The 18,403-nt window shown below is 42.9% G+C and overlaps 1 pseudogene; it reads left to right on the top strand.

The window, feature by feature from the left end:
- LOC115128367 (glutamate receptor ionotropic, kainate 5-like) overlaps positions 1-18,403 on the top strand; it is a 136,682-nt pseudogene that overhangs the window by 46,587 nt on the left and 71,692 nt on the right.

Below are 18,403 nucleotides of genomic sequence, written 5' to 3'. Positions count from 1 at the left end.
TTTAATTGGTCTTTCTGCCTATCTTGGCTTCATAATACAGTTTCATCTTCTTTTTGTTGTTTCGTCACATCATTTCTAAATTCATGGTGAGTCAGCCAGTCAGATGTGCAGCCAGACTAAGTAGCCGCTCCTTCTGCCCCATCTCTTTCAACCATACAGTTTTTCAAATTTCTCATCAATCCATGGAGCCTTAACAGTTCTAACAGTCAGTTTCAAATCAAATTGTATTGGTCACATACAAGTGTTTAGCAGATGTTATTGCAGGTGCAGTGAAATTTTTGTGTTTATAGCTCCAACAGTGCAGTACTATCTAACAAGTAATATCTAACAATACACACAATCTAAGTAAAGGAATGGAATTAAAAATATATAAATATTTGGATGAGCAATGTCAGAGCGGCATAGACTAAGATACAGTAGAATAGAATACAGTATATACATATGAGAAGAGTAAAGCACAATCTGTAAACATTATTAAAGTGGCCTGTGAGGTGTTACAGATGGCTATTTAACAGTCTGATGGCCTTAAATAGAAGCTGTTTTTCAGTCTCTGTCCCAGCTTTGATGCACCTGTACTGACCTCGCCTTCTGGATTATAGCGGGGTGAAGAGGTAGTGGCTCGGGTGGTTGCTGTCTTTGATGATCTTTTGGCCTTCCTGTGACATCGGGTGATAACCCTAACCCTGTGGTTGCGGACGGTTGCCGTACCAGGCAGTGATACAACCCGGCAGGATGCTCTCAAATGGGCATCTGTAAAAGTTTGTGAGGGTTTTAGGTGCCAAGCCACATTTCTTCAGCCTCCCGAGGTTCAAGAGGAGCTGTTGCGCCTTCTCCATCACACTCCCAGGGCCCTCACCTCCTCCCTGTAGGCTGTCTCGTCATTGTTGGTGATCAGGCCTACTACTGTTGTGTCGTCTGCAAACTTGATGATTGAGTTGGAGGCGTGCATGGCCACGCAGTCATGGGTGAACAGGGAGTACAGGAGGGGGCTGAGCACGCATCCTTGTGGGGTGCCAGTGTTGAGGATCAGCGAAGTGGAGGTGTTGTTTCATTCCTTCAACATCTGGGGACGGCCAATCAGGAAGTCCAGGACCCAGTTGTACAGGGCGGGGTTCAGACCCATGGCCTCGAGCTTAATGATGAGCTTGGAAGGTACTATGGTGCTGAAAGCTGAGCTATAGTCAATGAACAGCATTCTTACGTAGATATTTATCTTGTCCAGATGGGATAGAGCAGTGTGCAGTGCGATGGCGATTGCGTCATCTGTGGACCTATTGGGGCGGTAAGCAAATTGAAGTGGGTCTAGGGTTTCGGGCAAGGTAGAGGTGATATGATCCTTGATTAGTCTCTCAAAGCACTTCATGATGACAGAAGAGAGTGCTACGGGGTGATAATAATTTAGTTCAGTGACCTTTGCTTTCTTGGGTACAGGAACAATGGTGGACATCTTGAAGCACGTGGGTACAACAGACTAGAATAGGGAGAGATTAAATATGTCCGTAAACACACCAGCCAGCTGGTCCACACATGCTCTGAGGTCGCGGCTAAGGATGCCATCTGGGCCGGCAGCCTTGCGAGGGTTAACACATTTAAACATCTTACTAACGTCGGCCATGGAGAAGGAGAGCCCACAGTCCTTGGTAGTGGGCTGTGTGTTATCCTCAAAGGGGGCCAACGAAGGTTTTTTCGATTGTCCGGAAGCAAGACGTCGGTGTCCATGACGTGGCTGGTTTTCCGTTTGTAGTCCGTGATTGTCTGTAAAACCCTGCCACATATGTCTCGTGTCTGAGTCGTTGGATTACGACTCCATTTGTCTCTATACTGACATTTTGCCTAATTGATTGCCTTACGGCAGGAATAACTACATTGTTTGTATTAGGTCATATTCACAGTCACCTTGCTATGGTTAAATGCGATGGTTTGCGCTTTCAGTTTTGCGTGAATGCTGCCATCTATCCACGGTTTCTGGTTAGGGTAGGTTTTAATAGTTACAGTGGGTTCAACATCTCCTATAACACTTCCTGATAAACTCAATCACCGTATCTGTGTATTTGTCTATTTTGTTCTCGGAGGCTACCAGGAACATATCCCAGTCCGCGTGATCAAAAGCAATTTTAAAGCATGGATTCCGATTGGTCAGACCAGCGTTGAATAGTCCTTAGCATGGGTACTTCCTGTTTGAATTTCTGCCTATAGGAAGGCAGGAGCAAAATGCAGTCGTGATCTGATTTGCCGAAGGGAGGGTGGAGGAGGGCCTTGTAGGCATCCCGGAAGTTGGAGTAGCAGTGGTTGAGTGTTTTAGCAGCACATGTACTACAGTCAATGTGTTGATAGAATTTCGGGAACGATTTCCTCAAATTTGCTTTGTTAAAATCGCCAGCTACAATTAATGAAGCCTCAGGTAATGCAGCCTCAGGATATGTGGTTTCCAGTTTGCATAAAGTCCAGTGAAGTTCTTTGAGGGCCATCGTGGTATCGGCTTGAGGGGGTTATATACACGACTGCGACTATAACCGAAGAGAATTCTCTTGGGAGGTAATACGGTCGGCATTTGATTGTGAGGTATTCTAGGTCGGGTGAACAAAAGGACTTGAGTTACTTTATGTTATCACAATCACACCATAAGTAGTTAATCATGACATATACACCCCTGCCCTTCTTCTTCCTGGAGAGATATTTATTATTGTCTGCGCAATAAACTGAGAACCCAACTGGCTGAACGGACTCAGACAGTATATCCCGAGAGAGCCATGTTTTCGTGAAACAGAGTATGTTACAATCCCTGATGTCTCTCTGGAAGGAAATCCTCGCTCTTAGCTCATCAACTTTATTTTCCAGAGACTGAACATTAGCGAGTAATATACTCGGAATCGGTGGGGGTTGTGTGCGCCACCTGAGTTGGACTAAAACTCCACTCCGAGTACCTCTTTTCCGCCAGCGGTGTTTTGGAACAGCCTCTGGAATCAGTTCAATTGCCTCCTATAACAACACCCCAAAATAAATGGTTTTAGATGTGCCAGGTGAACCTGCAACCACAACACTTCAATAACACTTGAAATAAGATGTTCTCTAATCATTACAGGGATATGGCTCTAAATATATACAGCAACACCTCCCCCATAAGCATTCCTGTCTCTTCTATAGACGTTATATCCTTGTATTGCTACTGCTGTATCATCAAATTAATTATCTAAGTGAGTCTCGGAAATGGCTAGTATATGAACCTTATCTGATGTTAGCAAGTTATTGATTTCACGAACCTTATTTCTAAGGCTGCATATATTACTATAGGCTATTTGTAGCCCTTTCCTGGGTAGCTTAACAGAGATAAACATAATATGGGAAATCGCAAACAAAGCCAAAGAAAAATATATACATTCAGCAGTCCATTAATCAGTTGGTGTGTGTAAGTGTGTGTGTGCTGTGGGGTTGAAGCTACGAATCCACAGGCTTGGCTCTCTCATCCCTTCCAGGATTTTGGGAGGGAGGGTGAAAAATAAGCATGTCATAGCAGATGTAAGCAATGTCCCTACGCGATCTGGCAGCTTTCATGGCTGGGATAAGTTTTTTCCTCTTCTGACGCACAGCTTCAGGATAGTCCTCGTTGAGGAAGTTGTACCTTCCTCTCAAGTTCTTGGCTCTTCCGGAACCGCTACAGTACCTTGTCCTTGAACCTCAGGAACTTGACCACTATTGGACTGGGCCTGTCACCTGGGCCAGTGGTGAGTTTTCGAGTCCTGTGAGCGCGCTCCACCTCAATCTTCCGTTTCTCCTCGAGACCATTTCCCTCACTTTGCCCTCAGTCTCCGACCAGGCCTCGTGTGGAGATTCTGCAATTCCGTCCACAACAACGTTGTTCTGTCTTGACTGTCCCTAGAGATAATTGATTTCTCATACAGAACTGTCTTTTCTCAATGACTTACCAATTGCAGTCATCTTGCCATTCCCATGTTTAAACTGATTGAATTTATTTTGGGTAACAGACATATACAACGAAATGTAAAATGTGGATCCAGAGGATATCACTTGAAAATATGAATTAAAACGCTTGTTTCCACAGTGGTCCTCGATGGTAAAAACAATAACACATATAATGATTAAAAGGCAAGACAAATTTACAAACAACCATAAATACATTCATTTACTTTGACATCCTAAAACGTGACACTATTCACTGCACTTTTCCCGAACCTTAAAAACCAACCATGTTAATTTCACATTTCAACCATTAAAAAACGCTCTCTTCATTGCACATCATACCTATCATTCAAATAAATACACCTGACCAGCAGTAGGGAGGCACAAGGGGTAGCGGAGTGGTTTCTCTTATTTATACAACCTTGTCCAAATGAAAACCTTTGCCTGATTTTTAAAGCTATTTCTTAGCTTGATCTCTAAAGGGAGGCAAATGTCTGTATGGAAAAACATGCTCCTCGCAGTACTGTTTACGCTTGGGATTTTACAAGACATATCACTAGCTCTGGTATTGTAACTGTGTTGGTTATAGACCATATCAATGTATTTTTTTCATATAAGCTTGGGCACGATCAAGATGTCGATCAAGATGTCAAACATTTCATTAAGTTTAAGTTGGTCAACTCTGGACTCCAAAGGCGACAAGCCCACCACCCGGAACTCCTGCACCCCTATATGGTCCTAGGGGGTCATTAAGCATATACAGTGCCTTGCGAAAGTATTCGGCCCCCTTGAACTTTGCGACCTTTTGCCACATTTCAGGCTTCAAACATAAAGATATAAAACTGTATTTTTTTGTGAAGAATCAACAACAAGTGGGACACAATCATGAAGTGGAACGACATTTATTGGATATTTCAAACTTTTTTAACAAATCAAAAACTGAAAAATTGGGCGTGCAAAATTATTCAGCCCCTTTACCTTCAGTGCAGCAAACTCTCTCCAGAAGTTCAGTGAGGATCTCTGAATGATCCAATGTTGGCCTAAATGACTAATGATGATAAATTCAATCCACCTGTGTGTAATCAAGTCTCCGTATAAATGCACCTGCACTGTGATAGTCTCAGAGGTCCGTTAAAAGCGCAGAGAGCATCATGAAGAACAAGGAACACACCAGGCAGGTCCGAGATACTATTGTGAAGAAGTTTAAAGCCGGATATGGATACAAAAAGATTTCCCAAGCTTTAAACATCCCAAGGAGCACTGTGCAAGCGATAATATTGAAATGGAAGGAGTATCAGACCACTGCAAATCTACCAAGACCTGGCCGTCCCTCTAAACTTTCAGCTCATACAAGGAGAAGACTGATCAGAGATGCAGCCAAGAGGCCCATGATCACTCTGGATGAACTGCAGAGATCTACAGCTGAGGTGGGAGACTCTGTCCATAGGACAACAATCAGTCATATATTGCACAAATCTGGCCTTTATGGAAGAGTGGCAAGAAGAAAGCCATTTCTTAAAGATATCCATAAAAAGTGTTGTTTAAAGTTTGCCACAAGCCACCTGGGGGACACACCAAACATGTGGAAGATGTTGGTCAGATGAAACCAAAATTGAACTTTTTGGCAACAATGCAAAATGTTACGTTTGGCGTAAAAGCAACACAGCCCATCACCCTGAACACACCATCCCCACTGTCAAACATGGTGGTGGCAGCATCATGGTTTGGGCCTGCTTTTCTTCAGCAGGGACAGGGAAGATGGTTAAAATGGATGGGAAGATGGATGGAGCCAAATACAGGACCATTCTGGAAGAAAACCTGATGGAGTCTGCAAAAGACCTGAGACTGGGACGGAGATTTGTCTTCCAACAAGACAATGATCCAAAACATAAAGCAAAATCTACAATGGAATGGTTCAAAAATAAACATATCCAGGTGTTAGAATGGCCAAGTCAAAGTCCAGACCTGAATCCAATCGAGAATCTGTGGAAAGAACTGAAAACTGCTGTTCACAAATGCTCTCCATCCAACCTCACTGAGCTCGAGCTGTTTTGCAAGGAGGAATGGGAAAAATTTCAGTCTCTCGATGTGCAAAACTGATAGAGACATACCCCAAGCGACTTACAGCTGTAATCGCAGCAAAAGGTGGCGCTACAAAGTATTAACTTTTGCTCCTACCTGGCACGCAGGCGTCCCATCTAGAGATCTGGAAATGCAAATGCGCTACGCTAAATGCTAATAGTATTAGTTAAAACTCAAACGTTCATTAAAATACACATGCAGGATATTGAATTAAAGCTACACTCGTTGTGAATCCAGGCAACAAGTCAGATTTTTAAAATGCTTTTCGGCGAAAGCATGAGAAGCTATTATCTGATAGCATGTAACACCCCAAAAGACCCGCAGGGGACATAAACAAAATAATTAGCATAGTCGGCGCTACACAAACTGCACAAATAAAATATAAAACATTCATTACCTTTGGCCATCTTCTTTGTTGGCACTCCTAGATGTCCCATAATCACTATTGGGTCTTTTTTTCGATTAAATCGGTCCATATATAGCCTAGATATCGATCTATCAAGACTGTGTGATAAACGGAAAAAAAATAGCGTCTTATAACGTAACGTCATTTTTTTAAATTAAAAAAGTCGACGATAAACTTTCACAAAACACTTCGAAATACTTTTGTAATGCAACTTTAGGTATTAGTAAACGTTAATAAGCGATCAAATTAATCACAAGACGAAGTATATTCTATAGGGGTACGTCTGGAAATAATGTCCGGGTAAATCTCAACCAAAATATCCGGTCGGAGCCCGGAAGAAAGGCAATGCCTTGCATCTTTTTGACCCAAGAAACAAAAGGTAAGCAAATGACAAGACTGTTGACATTGTGTGGAAGCTGTAGGTATTGCAACCTCAGCCCCATTAAATGTGGTTCACCTTTATCAATGGGTTGAAGTCGCGCATGGATATATTTTTCCATTTTCAGTGATCAGATTTTCCTGCACTTTTCGATGAAACGCACGTTCTGTTATAGTCACAGCCGTGATTTAACCAGTTTTATAAACGTCTGAGTGTTTTCTTTCCACACATACTAATCATATGCATATACTATATTCCTGGCATGAGTAGCAGGGCGCTGAAATGTTGCGCGATTTTTAACAGAATGTTCGAAAAAGTAGGGGGTAGGTGTAACAGGTTAAGGGGGCTGAATAATTTTTCACGCCCAATTTTTCAGTTTTTGATTTGTTAAAAATGTTTGAAATATCCAATAAATGTTGTTTTACTTCATGATTGTGTCCCACTTGTTGTTGATTCTTCACAAAAAAATACAGTTTTATATCTTTATGTTTGAAGCCTGAAATGTGGCAAAAGGTCGCAAAGTTCAAGGGGGCCGAATACTTTCGCAAGGCACTGTACCTGATAACATTACTTTGCATGACCTGCATTCTCTTTTTCATTTTTTTTGATAGCCCACTAAACCAAGCAGAGCAGGCATAATAAAAATGACTCTGAGTCAAGGTTGAGACAAGCCGTTTTTAAAAAACTTTGATGTGAAAATACGATATAAACGATATAAACATTTCAATTTGTTTGCCATTTGAGAAATACTTTTAGCAGCAATCAGGTCTCCAGAAAGGGATTGATCTAAGGACACACACATATACTTGGTTTAGATTCAATCTCATTGCCTGCACAGTTTACCTTGATCTTGTCAGCCCTAAGCAATACTGAGCTGACTCTGTGAGAACTGCAAACTGTTCTTCAGGTCCTGGACCTCTCTGGTCAGGTTGTCCATTATTTTATTGTTGTTGCTTGTAGAACTATTTTGTGTTAGTTTAAAAGACCCTTCACCTGTGATAGAGAGACTCCACTGTCCTTTTGTCTTTATCATGGTAGCAACGTAGGTTAGGCGATTCCTCCTGGCAGTTCCAGACAGGATGCAGGGGAGACTGGAAACAACAACAACAAACAGAAGGGTTCTAGACAGCCACAGCTAGCTAAGAAGAAAAGTGTTACCACATTTTTCGTCACAGTAACCAGGTTTCCATCCAACCTTTTTATGCAATAATGCACATGTCGGATAAAATATGTCATGACGGGCCAGAGTTTTTTCTATTTAACCTAAGAACAAATGATTATTTACAATGACGGCCTACCCCAGGCCAAACCCTAACCCGGACGACGCTGGGCCAATTGTGCGCTGCCCTATGGGACTCCAAATCACGGCCGGTTGTGATACAGCCTGGAATCAAACCAGGGTCTGTAGTGATGCTTCTAGCACGGAGATGCAGTGCCTTAGACCGCTGTGCCACTTGGGAGTGGATGGAAATGGCAAATATGTCAGTCAACTTTCAAAATGTCGACAAAACAGAATACTCTAGACAAGGTGGGATATTTTTGTGTGGGGGCAGCAGGGTAGCCTAGTGGTTAGAGTGTTGGACTAGTAACCGGAAGGTTGCAAGTTCAAATCCCCGAGCTGACAAGATACAAATCTGTCGTTCTGCCCCTGTACAGGCAGTTAACCCACAGTTCCTAGGCCGTCATTGAAAATAAGAATTTGTTCTTGAAAATGACTCTCTCCAGAAATAAGTCTCTCGCTGTTGCCGCCTGCTACCGACCACCCTCAGCTCCCAGCTGTGCCCTGGACACCATTTGTGAATTGATCGCCCCCCATCTAGCTTCAGAGTTTGTTCTGTTAGGTGACCTAAACTGGGATATGCTTAACACCCCGGCAGTCCTACAATCTAAGCTAGATGCCCTCAATCTCACTCAAATCATCAAGGAACCCACCAGGTACAACCCTAACTCTGTAAACAAGGGCACCCTCATAGATGTCATCCTGACCAACTGGCCCTCCAAATACACCTCCGCTGTCTTCAACCAGGATCTCAGCGATCACTGCCTCATTGCCTGTATCCGCCACAGAGCCGCAGTCAAACGACCACCCCTCATCACTGTCAAACGCTCCCTAAAACACTTCTGTGAGCAGGCCTTTCTAATCGACCTGGCCCGGGTATCCTGGAAGGACATTGACCTCATCCCGTCAGTTGAGGATGCCTGGTCATTCTTTAAAAGTAACTTCCTCACCATTTTAGATAAGCATGCTCCGTTCAAAAAAATGCAGAACCAAGAACAGATACAGCCCTTGGTTCACTCCAGACCTGACTGCCCTCGACCAGCACAAAAACATCCTGTGGCGGACTGCAATAGCATCGAATAGTCCCCGTGATATGCAACTGTTCAGGGAAGTTAGGAACCAATACACGCAGTCAGTCAGGAAAGCTAAGGCCAGCTTCTTCAGGCAGAAGTTTGCATCCTGTAGCTCCAACTCCAAAAAGTTCTGGGACACTGTGAAGTCCATGGAGAACAAGAGCACCTCCTCCCAGCTGCCCACTGCACTGAGGCTAGGTAACACGGTCTCCACCGATAAATCCATGATTATCGAAAACTTCAATAAGTATTTCTCAACGGCTGGCCATGCCTTCCGCCTGGCTACTCCAACCTCGGCCAACAGCTCCCCCCCCCCGCAGCTCCTCGCCCAAGCCTCTCCAGGTTCTCCTTTACCCAAATCCAGATAGCAGATGTTCTGAAAGAGCTGCAAAACCTGGACCCGTACAAATCAGCTGGGCTTGACAATCTGGACCCTCTATTTCTGAAACTATCTGCCGCCATTGTCGCAACCCCTATTACCAGCCTGTTCAACCTCTCTTTCATATCGTCTGAGATCCCCAAGGATTGGAAAGCTGCCACAGTCATCCCCCTCTTCAAAGGGGGAGACACCCTGGACCCAAACTGTTATAGACCTATATCCATCCTGCCCTGCCTATCTAAGGTCTTCGAAAGCCAAGTCAACAAACAGGTCACTGACCATCTCGAATCCCACCGTACCTTCTCCGCTGTGCAATCTGGTTTCCGAGCCGGTCACGGGTGCACCTCAGCCACACTCAAGGTACTAAACGATATCATAACCGCCATCGATAAAAGACAGTACTGTGCAGCCGTCTTCATCGACCTTGCCAAGGCTTTCGACTCTGTCAATCACCATATTCTTTATCGGCAGACTCAATAGCCTCGGTTTTTCGGATGACTGCCTTGCCTGGTTCACCAATTAATTTGCAGACAGAGTTCAGTGTGTCAAATCGGAGGGCATGCTGTCCGGTCCTCTGGCAGTCTCTATGGGGGTGCCACAGGGTTCAATTCTCGGGCCGACTCTTTTCTCTGTATATATCAATGATGTTGCTCTTGCTGCGGGCGATTCCCTGATCCACCTCTACGCAGACGACACCATTCTATATACTTTCGGCCCGTCATTGGACACTGTGCTATCTAACCTCCAAACGAGCTTCAATGTCATACAGCACTCCTTCCGTGGCCTCCAACTGCTCTTAAACGCGAGTAAAACCAAATGCATGCTTTTCAAACGATCGCTGCCTGCACCCGCATGCCCGACTAGCATCACCACCCTGGATGGTTCCGACCTTGAATATGTGGACATCTATAAGTACCTAGGTGTCTGGCTAGACTGCAAACTCTCCTTCCAGACTCACATCAAACATCTCCAATCGAAAATCAAATCAAGTCGGCTTTCTATTCCGCAACAAAGCCTCCTTCACTCACGCCGCCAAGCTTACCCTAGTAAAACTGACTATCCTACCGATCCTCGACTTCGGCGATGTCATCTACAAAATGGCTTCCAACACTCTACTCAGCAAACTGGATGCAGTCTATCACAGTGCCATCCGTTTTGTCACTAAAGCACCTTATACCACCCACCACTGCGACTTGTATGCTCTAGTCGGCTGGCCCTCGCTACATATTCGTCGCTAGACCCACTGGCTCCAGGTCATCTACAAGTCCATGCTAGGTAAAGCTCCACCTTATCTCAGTTCACTGGTCACGATGGCAACACCCATCCGTAGCACGCGCTCCAGCAGGTGTATCTCACTGATCATCCCTAAAGCCAACACCTCATTTGGCCGCCTTTCGTTCCAGTACTCTGCTGCCTGTGACTGGAACGAACTGCAAAAATCGCTGAAGTTGGAGACTTTTATCTCCCTCACCAACTTCAAACATCAGCTATCCGAGCAGCTAACCGATCGCTGCAGCTGTACATAGTCTATTGGTAAATAGCCCACCCATTTTCACCTACCTCATTCCCATACTGTTTTTATACTGTTTTTTATTTATTTACTTTTCTGCTCTTTTGCACACCAATATCTCTACCTGTACATGACCATCTGATCATTTATCACTCCAGTGTTAATCTGCAAAATTGTAATTATTCGCTTACCTCCTCATGCCTTTTGCACACATTGTATATAGACTGCCCCTTTTTTCTACTGTGTTATTGACTTGTTAATTGTTTACTCCATGTGTAACTCTGTGTTGTCTGTTCACACTGCTATGCTTTATCTTGGCCAGGTCGCAGTTGCAAATGAGAACTTGTTCTCAACTAGCCTACCTGGTTAAATAAAGGTGAAATAAATAAATAAAATAAATAAACTGACTTGCCTAGTTAAATAAAGGTAAAAAAATATATATATATTTTTGTGTCAGTAAAATGTATAATGCTAGAAATGGCGGTGGAAACGTGCTTATGCGCAAATATTGATATAACCATCAAACGATAAGTTACGTGGTCCTCCCACTAAGACTCGGGGCAGCGTGCAGTTTGTTAGGCTACAGATTCAATAAGTTCTGATACAATTCACAGGGGGGTGAAAGTGCACGGTGGTGAGCTTGATACTCCTTTCCACTGTATATTTATTTGTTTTCTGGCGACATGCCGTTTAAAAATACCCGCACTGTATGTATCTGTGCATATGCCAACTGTCAAGTGGGCAGATTTGCTATATAACACAAATTGTTTTTGTGTGACAAAACCATCAGTACAGTTGAAAATGGGATGGAAACCCCTTTTCAGAAACCCCCATTTAACCGCAAAAGTTATTTTTATGTGCACTACGTAACCATGCACAGGCGTTTTATCCGCAACAAGTCCATTCCTACACAGTGTTTGTGCGTGACCTCTTGTACGTCACCTCTACAAAGACATTGTGGGGATCAGACTCCCATAATTGACCTACAGTAAAGAGGAATTTTCCAAGGACGTTAATGGAGAGGAGGCCAGATAGATACTGCATCTCAGGGTAAATCGCTTGTGGGTTGAGAGGTGGTTATTTGACTGCAGTCTATTTCCTGTGACCAGGGACCCTTTTAAGCCTGGTCTATGATGACCGCTTTGGCCGCTGCAATAGGGACCAATCAAAAGCCATTGATTAGCTGTCAGAGTGCTGCTGTGTACTCCCCCCCGTAGCCAAACAGCCTTTCGACAGCCACAGTGGTAGGGAGGTAACTAATGTGTTATTGAAATGGTACAGGAACTGGATGGGTCTTTTAGGGTTTTTTAGAACATTGCGTAGAAGGTGGATATGATTGTGTGAATAAGCCATTGTCATGACTTTACTTTCATTAATCTGATGACTGTTATTTATCTAATCAACTAACTATGTTTAATTGTTACCAGATTAAATCAATCATGTGACAATTAACTCATTAGGAATTTGGGGCACCACGAGAGCGGTTGTTTAAAGAGTTATCATCTCCAGAATTAAACTCTAAAGGTCTTTACCTATCACACCCATAAAACAGTCAACGTATTAATCATAACCTCGTATCATATCATCATTCATTTTCTTAGTCAACCGTGTATTCTGTTTCGTTGTGTTCTTGAACGTAGCCCTTTTTCTTTGTGTTCTTGAACGTAGCCCTGTCTTTGATTTTTGTTCATTGATTTCACCTAGTTACTCACCTGGTCTCATCAGCTCCTTATTTAGTTCAGTTCATTCTGTATGTGCCTTTGTGAGGTATTGTTCGTTTTGACTCTACTAAGCCTTTTTCTAGCTTGTTTGTGAGAACCAGTTACATATAGCCTTCAGTCCTAGTTTTGATTGAACTGCCTGTTTGCCAACCTGTGTATGACCATTGCCTGCACGTGACCACGATTTCTGCCTTCTGCGAAGTGAATCCTTTTCTCCCTGAGTATTCATTACATTTAGAAACTTCTCTCACAGTAATCCTCCTCCCAGAGCGCTAAGAACCTTGGCGTGATCCTGGACAACACCCTGTCGTTCTCAACTAACATCAAGGCGGTGGCCCGTTCTTGTAGGTTCATGCTCTACAACATCCGCAGAGTACGACCCTGCCTCACACAGGAAGCAGCGCAGGTCCTAATCCAGGCACTTGTCATCTCCCGTCTGGATTACTGCAACTCACTGTTGGCTGGGCTCCCTGCCTGTGCCATTAAACCCCTACAACTCATCCAGAACGCCGCAGCCCGTCTGGTGTTCAACCTTCCCAAGTTCTCTCACGTCACCCCGCTCCTCCGCTCTCTCCACTGGCTTCCAGTTGAAGCTCGCATCCGCTACAAGACCATGGTGCTTGCCTACGGAGCTGTGAGGGGAACGGCACCTCAGTACCTCCAGGCTCTGATCAGGCCCTACACTCAAACAAGGGCACTGCGTTCATCCACCTCTGGCCTGCTCGCCTCCCTACCACTGAGGAAGTACAGTTCCCGCGCAGCCCAGTCAAAACTGTTCGCTGCTCTGGCCCCCCAATGGTGGAACAAACTCCCTCACGACGCCAGACCAGCGGAGTCAATCACCACCTTCCGGAGACAGCTGAAACCCCACCTCTTTCAGGAATACCTAGGATAGGATAAAGTAATCCTTCTCACCCTCCCCCCCCCTTAAAAGATTTAGATGCACTATTGTAAAGTGGCTGTTCCACTGGATGTCTTAAGGTGAACGCACCAATTTGTAAGTCGCTCTGGATAAGAGCGTCTGCTAAATGACTTAAATGTAAATGTAATCCTATACTTTGCACACAAACTGCCGCCCGTTTGGAGTAAGAAATCATGAATGAAATTATTCTTTGAAGATCGGTGGTTCTCAGTGGGGTGATGAGAGTAGTAGAATACGGTGGTTTGGAGAGTAGTAGAATACGATGGTTTGAAGAGTAGTAGAATACGATGGTTTGGAGAGTAGTAGAATACGATGGTTTGGAGAGTAGTAGAATACGATGGTTTGGAGAGTAGTAGAATACGATGGTTTGAAGAGTAGTAGAATACGATGGTTTGAAGAGTAGTAGAATACGATGGTTTGGAGAGTAGTAGAATACGATGGTTTGAAGAGTAGTAGATGGTTTGGATAGTAGAATACGATGGTTTGGAGAGTAGTAGAATACGATGGTTTGGAGAGTAGTAGAATACGATGGTTTGGAGAGTAGTAGAATACGATGGTTTGGAGAGTAGTAGAATACGATGGTTTGGAGAGTAGTAGAATACGATGGTTTGGAGAGTAGTAGAATACGATGGTTTGAAGAGTAGTAGAATACGATGGTTTGGAGAGTAGTAGAATACGATGGTTTGAAGAGTAGTAGAATACGATGGTTTGGAGAGTAGTAGAATACGATGGTTTGGAGAGTAGTAGAATACAATGGTTTGAAGAGTAGTAGAATAGGTTGGTTTGAAGAGTAGTAGATACGATGGTTTGGAGAGTAGTAGAATACGATGGTTTGGAGAGTAGTAGAATACGATGGTTTGGAGAGTAGTAGAATACGGTGGTTTGGAGAGTAGTAGAATACGATGGTTTGAAGAGTAGTAGAATACGATGGTTTGGAGAGTAGTAGAATACGATGGTTTGAAGAGTAGTAGAATACGATGGTTTGGAGAGTAGTAGAATACGATGGTTTGGAGGTTTGAGTAGAGAAGTACGGTGGTTTGGTAGAATACGTAGTTTGAGAGTAGTAGATGGGTTTGAAGAGTAGTAGAATACGATGGTTTGGAGTAGAATACGAGGTTTGGAGAGTAGATACGATGGTTTGAAGAGTAGTAGAATACGATGGTTTGGAGAGTAGTAGAATACGATGGTTTGATGGTTTGGTTTGAGAGTAGTAGAATACGATGGTTTGAAGAGTAGTAGAATACGATGGTTTGGAGAGTAGTAGAATACGATGGTTGGTTTGAAGAGTAGTAGAATACGATGGTTTGAAGAGTAGTAGAATACGATGGTTTGAAGAGTAGTAGAATACGATGGTTTGAAGAGTAGTAGAATACGATGGTTTGAAGAGTAGTAGAATACGATGGTTTGGAGAGTAGTAGGTTTGGAGATGGTTTGAAGAGTAGTAGAATACGATGGTTTGGAGAGTAGTAGAATACGATGGTTTGGAGAGTAGTAGAATACGATGGTTTGAAGAGTAGTAGAATACAATGGTTTGAAGAGTAGTAGAATACGATGGTTTGGAGAGTAGTAGAATACGATGGTTTGAAGAGTAGTAGAATACGATGGTTTGGTTTGGAGAGTAGTAGAATACGATGGTTTGAAGAGTAGTTTGGAGAGAATACGATGGTTTGGAGAGTAGTAGAATACGATGGTTTGAAGAGTAGTAGAATACGATGGTTTGAAGAGTAGTAGAATACGATGGTTTGGAGAGTAGTAGAATACGATGGTTTGGAGTAGTAGAATACGATGGTTTGGTAGTAGAATACAATGGTTTGAAGAGTAGGTTTGGAGAGTAGTAGAATACGTTGGTTTGAAGAGTAGTAGATACGATGGTTTGGATGGTTTGAGTAGTAGAATACGATGGTTTGAAGAGTAGTAGAATGGTCCCATTTAAATGAGCTTTTCTAGATACCTTACTTAGGACAGCTAGTCAGCCATACCAGTGATTGTCCGGGAGGTGACGTTATCGTCTCTACCTTGTGTTGAGATTGAGTTTGAACCACTTTGGACGTGAGCTGGAGCTAAACATCTCTCTGGTCTGATATGTTCATTCTTAACCCACCATTTTATACAGCTCATTTAAAAGGGGCGGTGGGTGAGGCTGAGACACTCTCTGACTTCACTCAAGTTACAGAAAGTTACAAAGTTACAGAAACAATTTCCTCTTACAGTTTCTAAGATCACATCCCTCTCTTAACAAATACACTTTCATCATTTTTCATATTTCCTACACAATGTGGAGGATGGAGAATTCGTACAGTTAGTGTATATACTTTTCAAGTTACAGTATTTTTTAATGACACAAAATAACAACCCGAAATGACATTATTACGCTTTAGATCACCTCTGACCATCCCCCACGTTCTATGTTGAAATATTGTTCTGGTATTCGCTTTAGGACGTGTTAGAGTTTGTGAAACAAAGGCACATTCCTGTGTGAATTTGGAGAGGGAGATAGCTGAAAGTCCCCCCCCCCCCAGTTCACCATCTGTGGGTGACAGAGGGTCTGGCCGAAGTCATCCACCGCAAAGCTGATCCAACCCATCTGGATCCTCACAGGACAATCATGATACCATGTTGTTTGCTGGGAAAGAAGTGTTAAGGTTTAGTCAAAATTTGAATTCAGAAATGTGTTATTCCAAGAAGAGTGGGACAATCATTTAACATTTCGAGAGTATTTAAAGAATACATGGAGATGCTGTCCGTAACAAGCATACAATGCAGCTATCATTTCATAACTGAACTTGCGTGAGCATTGCGTGACTCATTTCCTAATTTAATGTGCTATTACAAACAGAGAAATGTTGAACTAAATTGATAATATTATCATCGCATGTCACACTCTTGATGTGCTCAGCCATGGTACCAAGATATAATACGAGCTAGACTCCAGGAACTTTCAATAATGCAATAGAGGTTTTGATTCCAGAGACAGGATTATTACCAGCGATATTCAGTCATCTACGTGACAAATCAGTGGCAGTGGGTGCCATTTAAGATGAAGGAGGATGATTTTTTGTTTTTGTGAACATGACCTTATTTCTATTACAACGTATTGGATGACTGTCATTCATATTCCATTCATCCAGCTCAATGTAACATTGATAGGTTTATGCTACTAGATGATACTCTAATTTCCCTGTACCCACAAAGAGGTAGCTAAGACCCAGCCTATGAATGAACGTTTACAACGTAGGTGCACACAGGTCGAGAGAATTTTGAGTAATGAAGGTGACAGACAGTGTCGCATCAATACCGCCGTGCACACTCTTGCCTGCATCTAGCTGTTCTAGGGAGTAATCATTGTTCCAACAATTGCAAACGAGAGTTTCTATAAGACAAATTCAGGTATGTTTATCCTCGTTTCGTTCCGTTTAAGAAACGTTTCTCAACAGAATCGGCGCAATGAATTTGTACTTTACTATTTATATGTTTGACAACTTTTACTTTTATTTCACTACATTCCTAAAGAAAATGATGTACTTTTTACTCCACACGTTTTCCCTGATGCCTAAAAGTTACATTTTGCCTGCTTAACAGGACAGGAAAATGGTCTAATTCACACACTTACAGTGCATTCGGAAAGTATTCAGACCCCTTCCCTTTTTCTACATTTTGTTACGTTACAGCCTTATTCTAAAAGTGCTTCAATTAATTGTTTCCCTCATCAATCTACACACAATACCCCATAATAACAAAACAAAAACAGTTTAAAAAATTTTTTTAGCAAATTTATTTAAAAAAATAATAATAATTGACACAAGTATTCAGACCCTTTGCTATGAGACTCGAAATTGAGCTCAGGTGCATCCTGTTTCCATTGATCATCCTTGAGATGTTTCTACAAGTTGATTGGAGTCCACCTGTGGTAAATTCAATTGATTGGACATGATTTGGAAAGGCACATGCCTGTCTATATAAAGGTCCTACAGTTGACAGTGCATGTCAGAGCAAAAACCAAGCCATGAGGTCGAAGGATTGTGTCGAGGTACAGATCTGGGGAAGGGTACCAACATATTTCTGCAGCATTGAAGGTCCCAAAGAACACAGTGGCCTCCATCATTCTTAAATGTAAGAAGTTTGGAACCACCAAGACTCTTCCTAGAGCTGGCCACCCGGCCAGGCTGAGCAATTGGGTGGAAGGGCCTTGGTCAGGGAGGTGATTAAGAACCCGATAGTCACTCTGACAGAGCTCCAGAGTTCCTCTGTGGGCATAGGAGAACCTTCCAGAATCACAACCATCTCTGCAGCACTTCACCAATCAGGCCTTTATGGTAGAGTGGCCAGACGGAAGCCACTCCTCAGTAAAGGCACTTGACAGCCCGCTTGGACTTTGCCAAAAGGCACCTAAAGGACTCTCAGACCATGAGAAACAAGACTCTGCACCATTCCATATTGTGGTGTACCTTATAGATGTTAGTATGTCAGTAAAGCAATATAGCATAACAGTAGCCGTGCATCAAAATAAAAACACTATTTGGCAAGCACAGAAACAATTAAATCACAATATTTCAACCATTCATTTATCATTGAGAAAGTTATGGTTACTAAAATATGAATATTTGATAAAATACATATACATCCTTTATAAATCATTTAACTAACTACCACCTCATTAACTTCTAGTAAATTATTTACAAGGTACTTAATATCCAGAGTACTAGCTAGTTATAAACCACTTATAAGCTGTTATCA

Source organism: Oncorhynchus nerka, linkage group LG4 (assembly GCF_034236695.1).
Source record: "Oncorhynchus nerka isolate Pitt River linkage group LG4, Oner_Uvic_2.0, whole genome shotgun sequence".
In the NCBI taxonomy this organism is placed as follows: Eukaryota; Metazoa; Chordata; class Actinopteri; order Salmoniformes; family Salmonidae; genus Oncorhynchus; species Oncorhynchus nerka.
The sequence above is the reverse complement of the archived record's forward strand: the minus strand, read 5'-3'. Positions and strand labels throughout refer to the sequence as shown.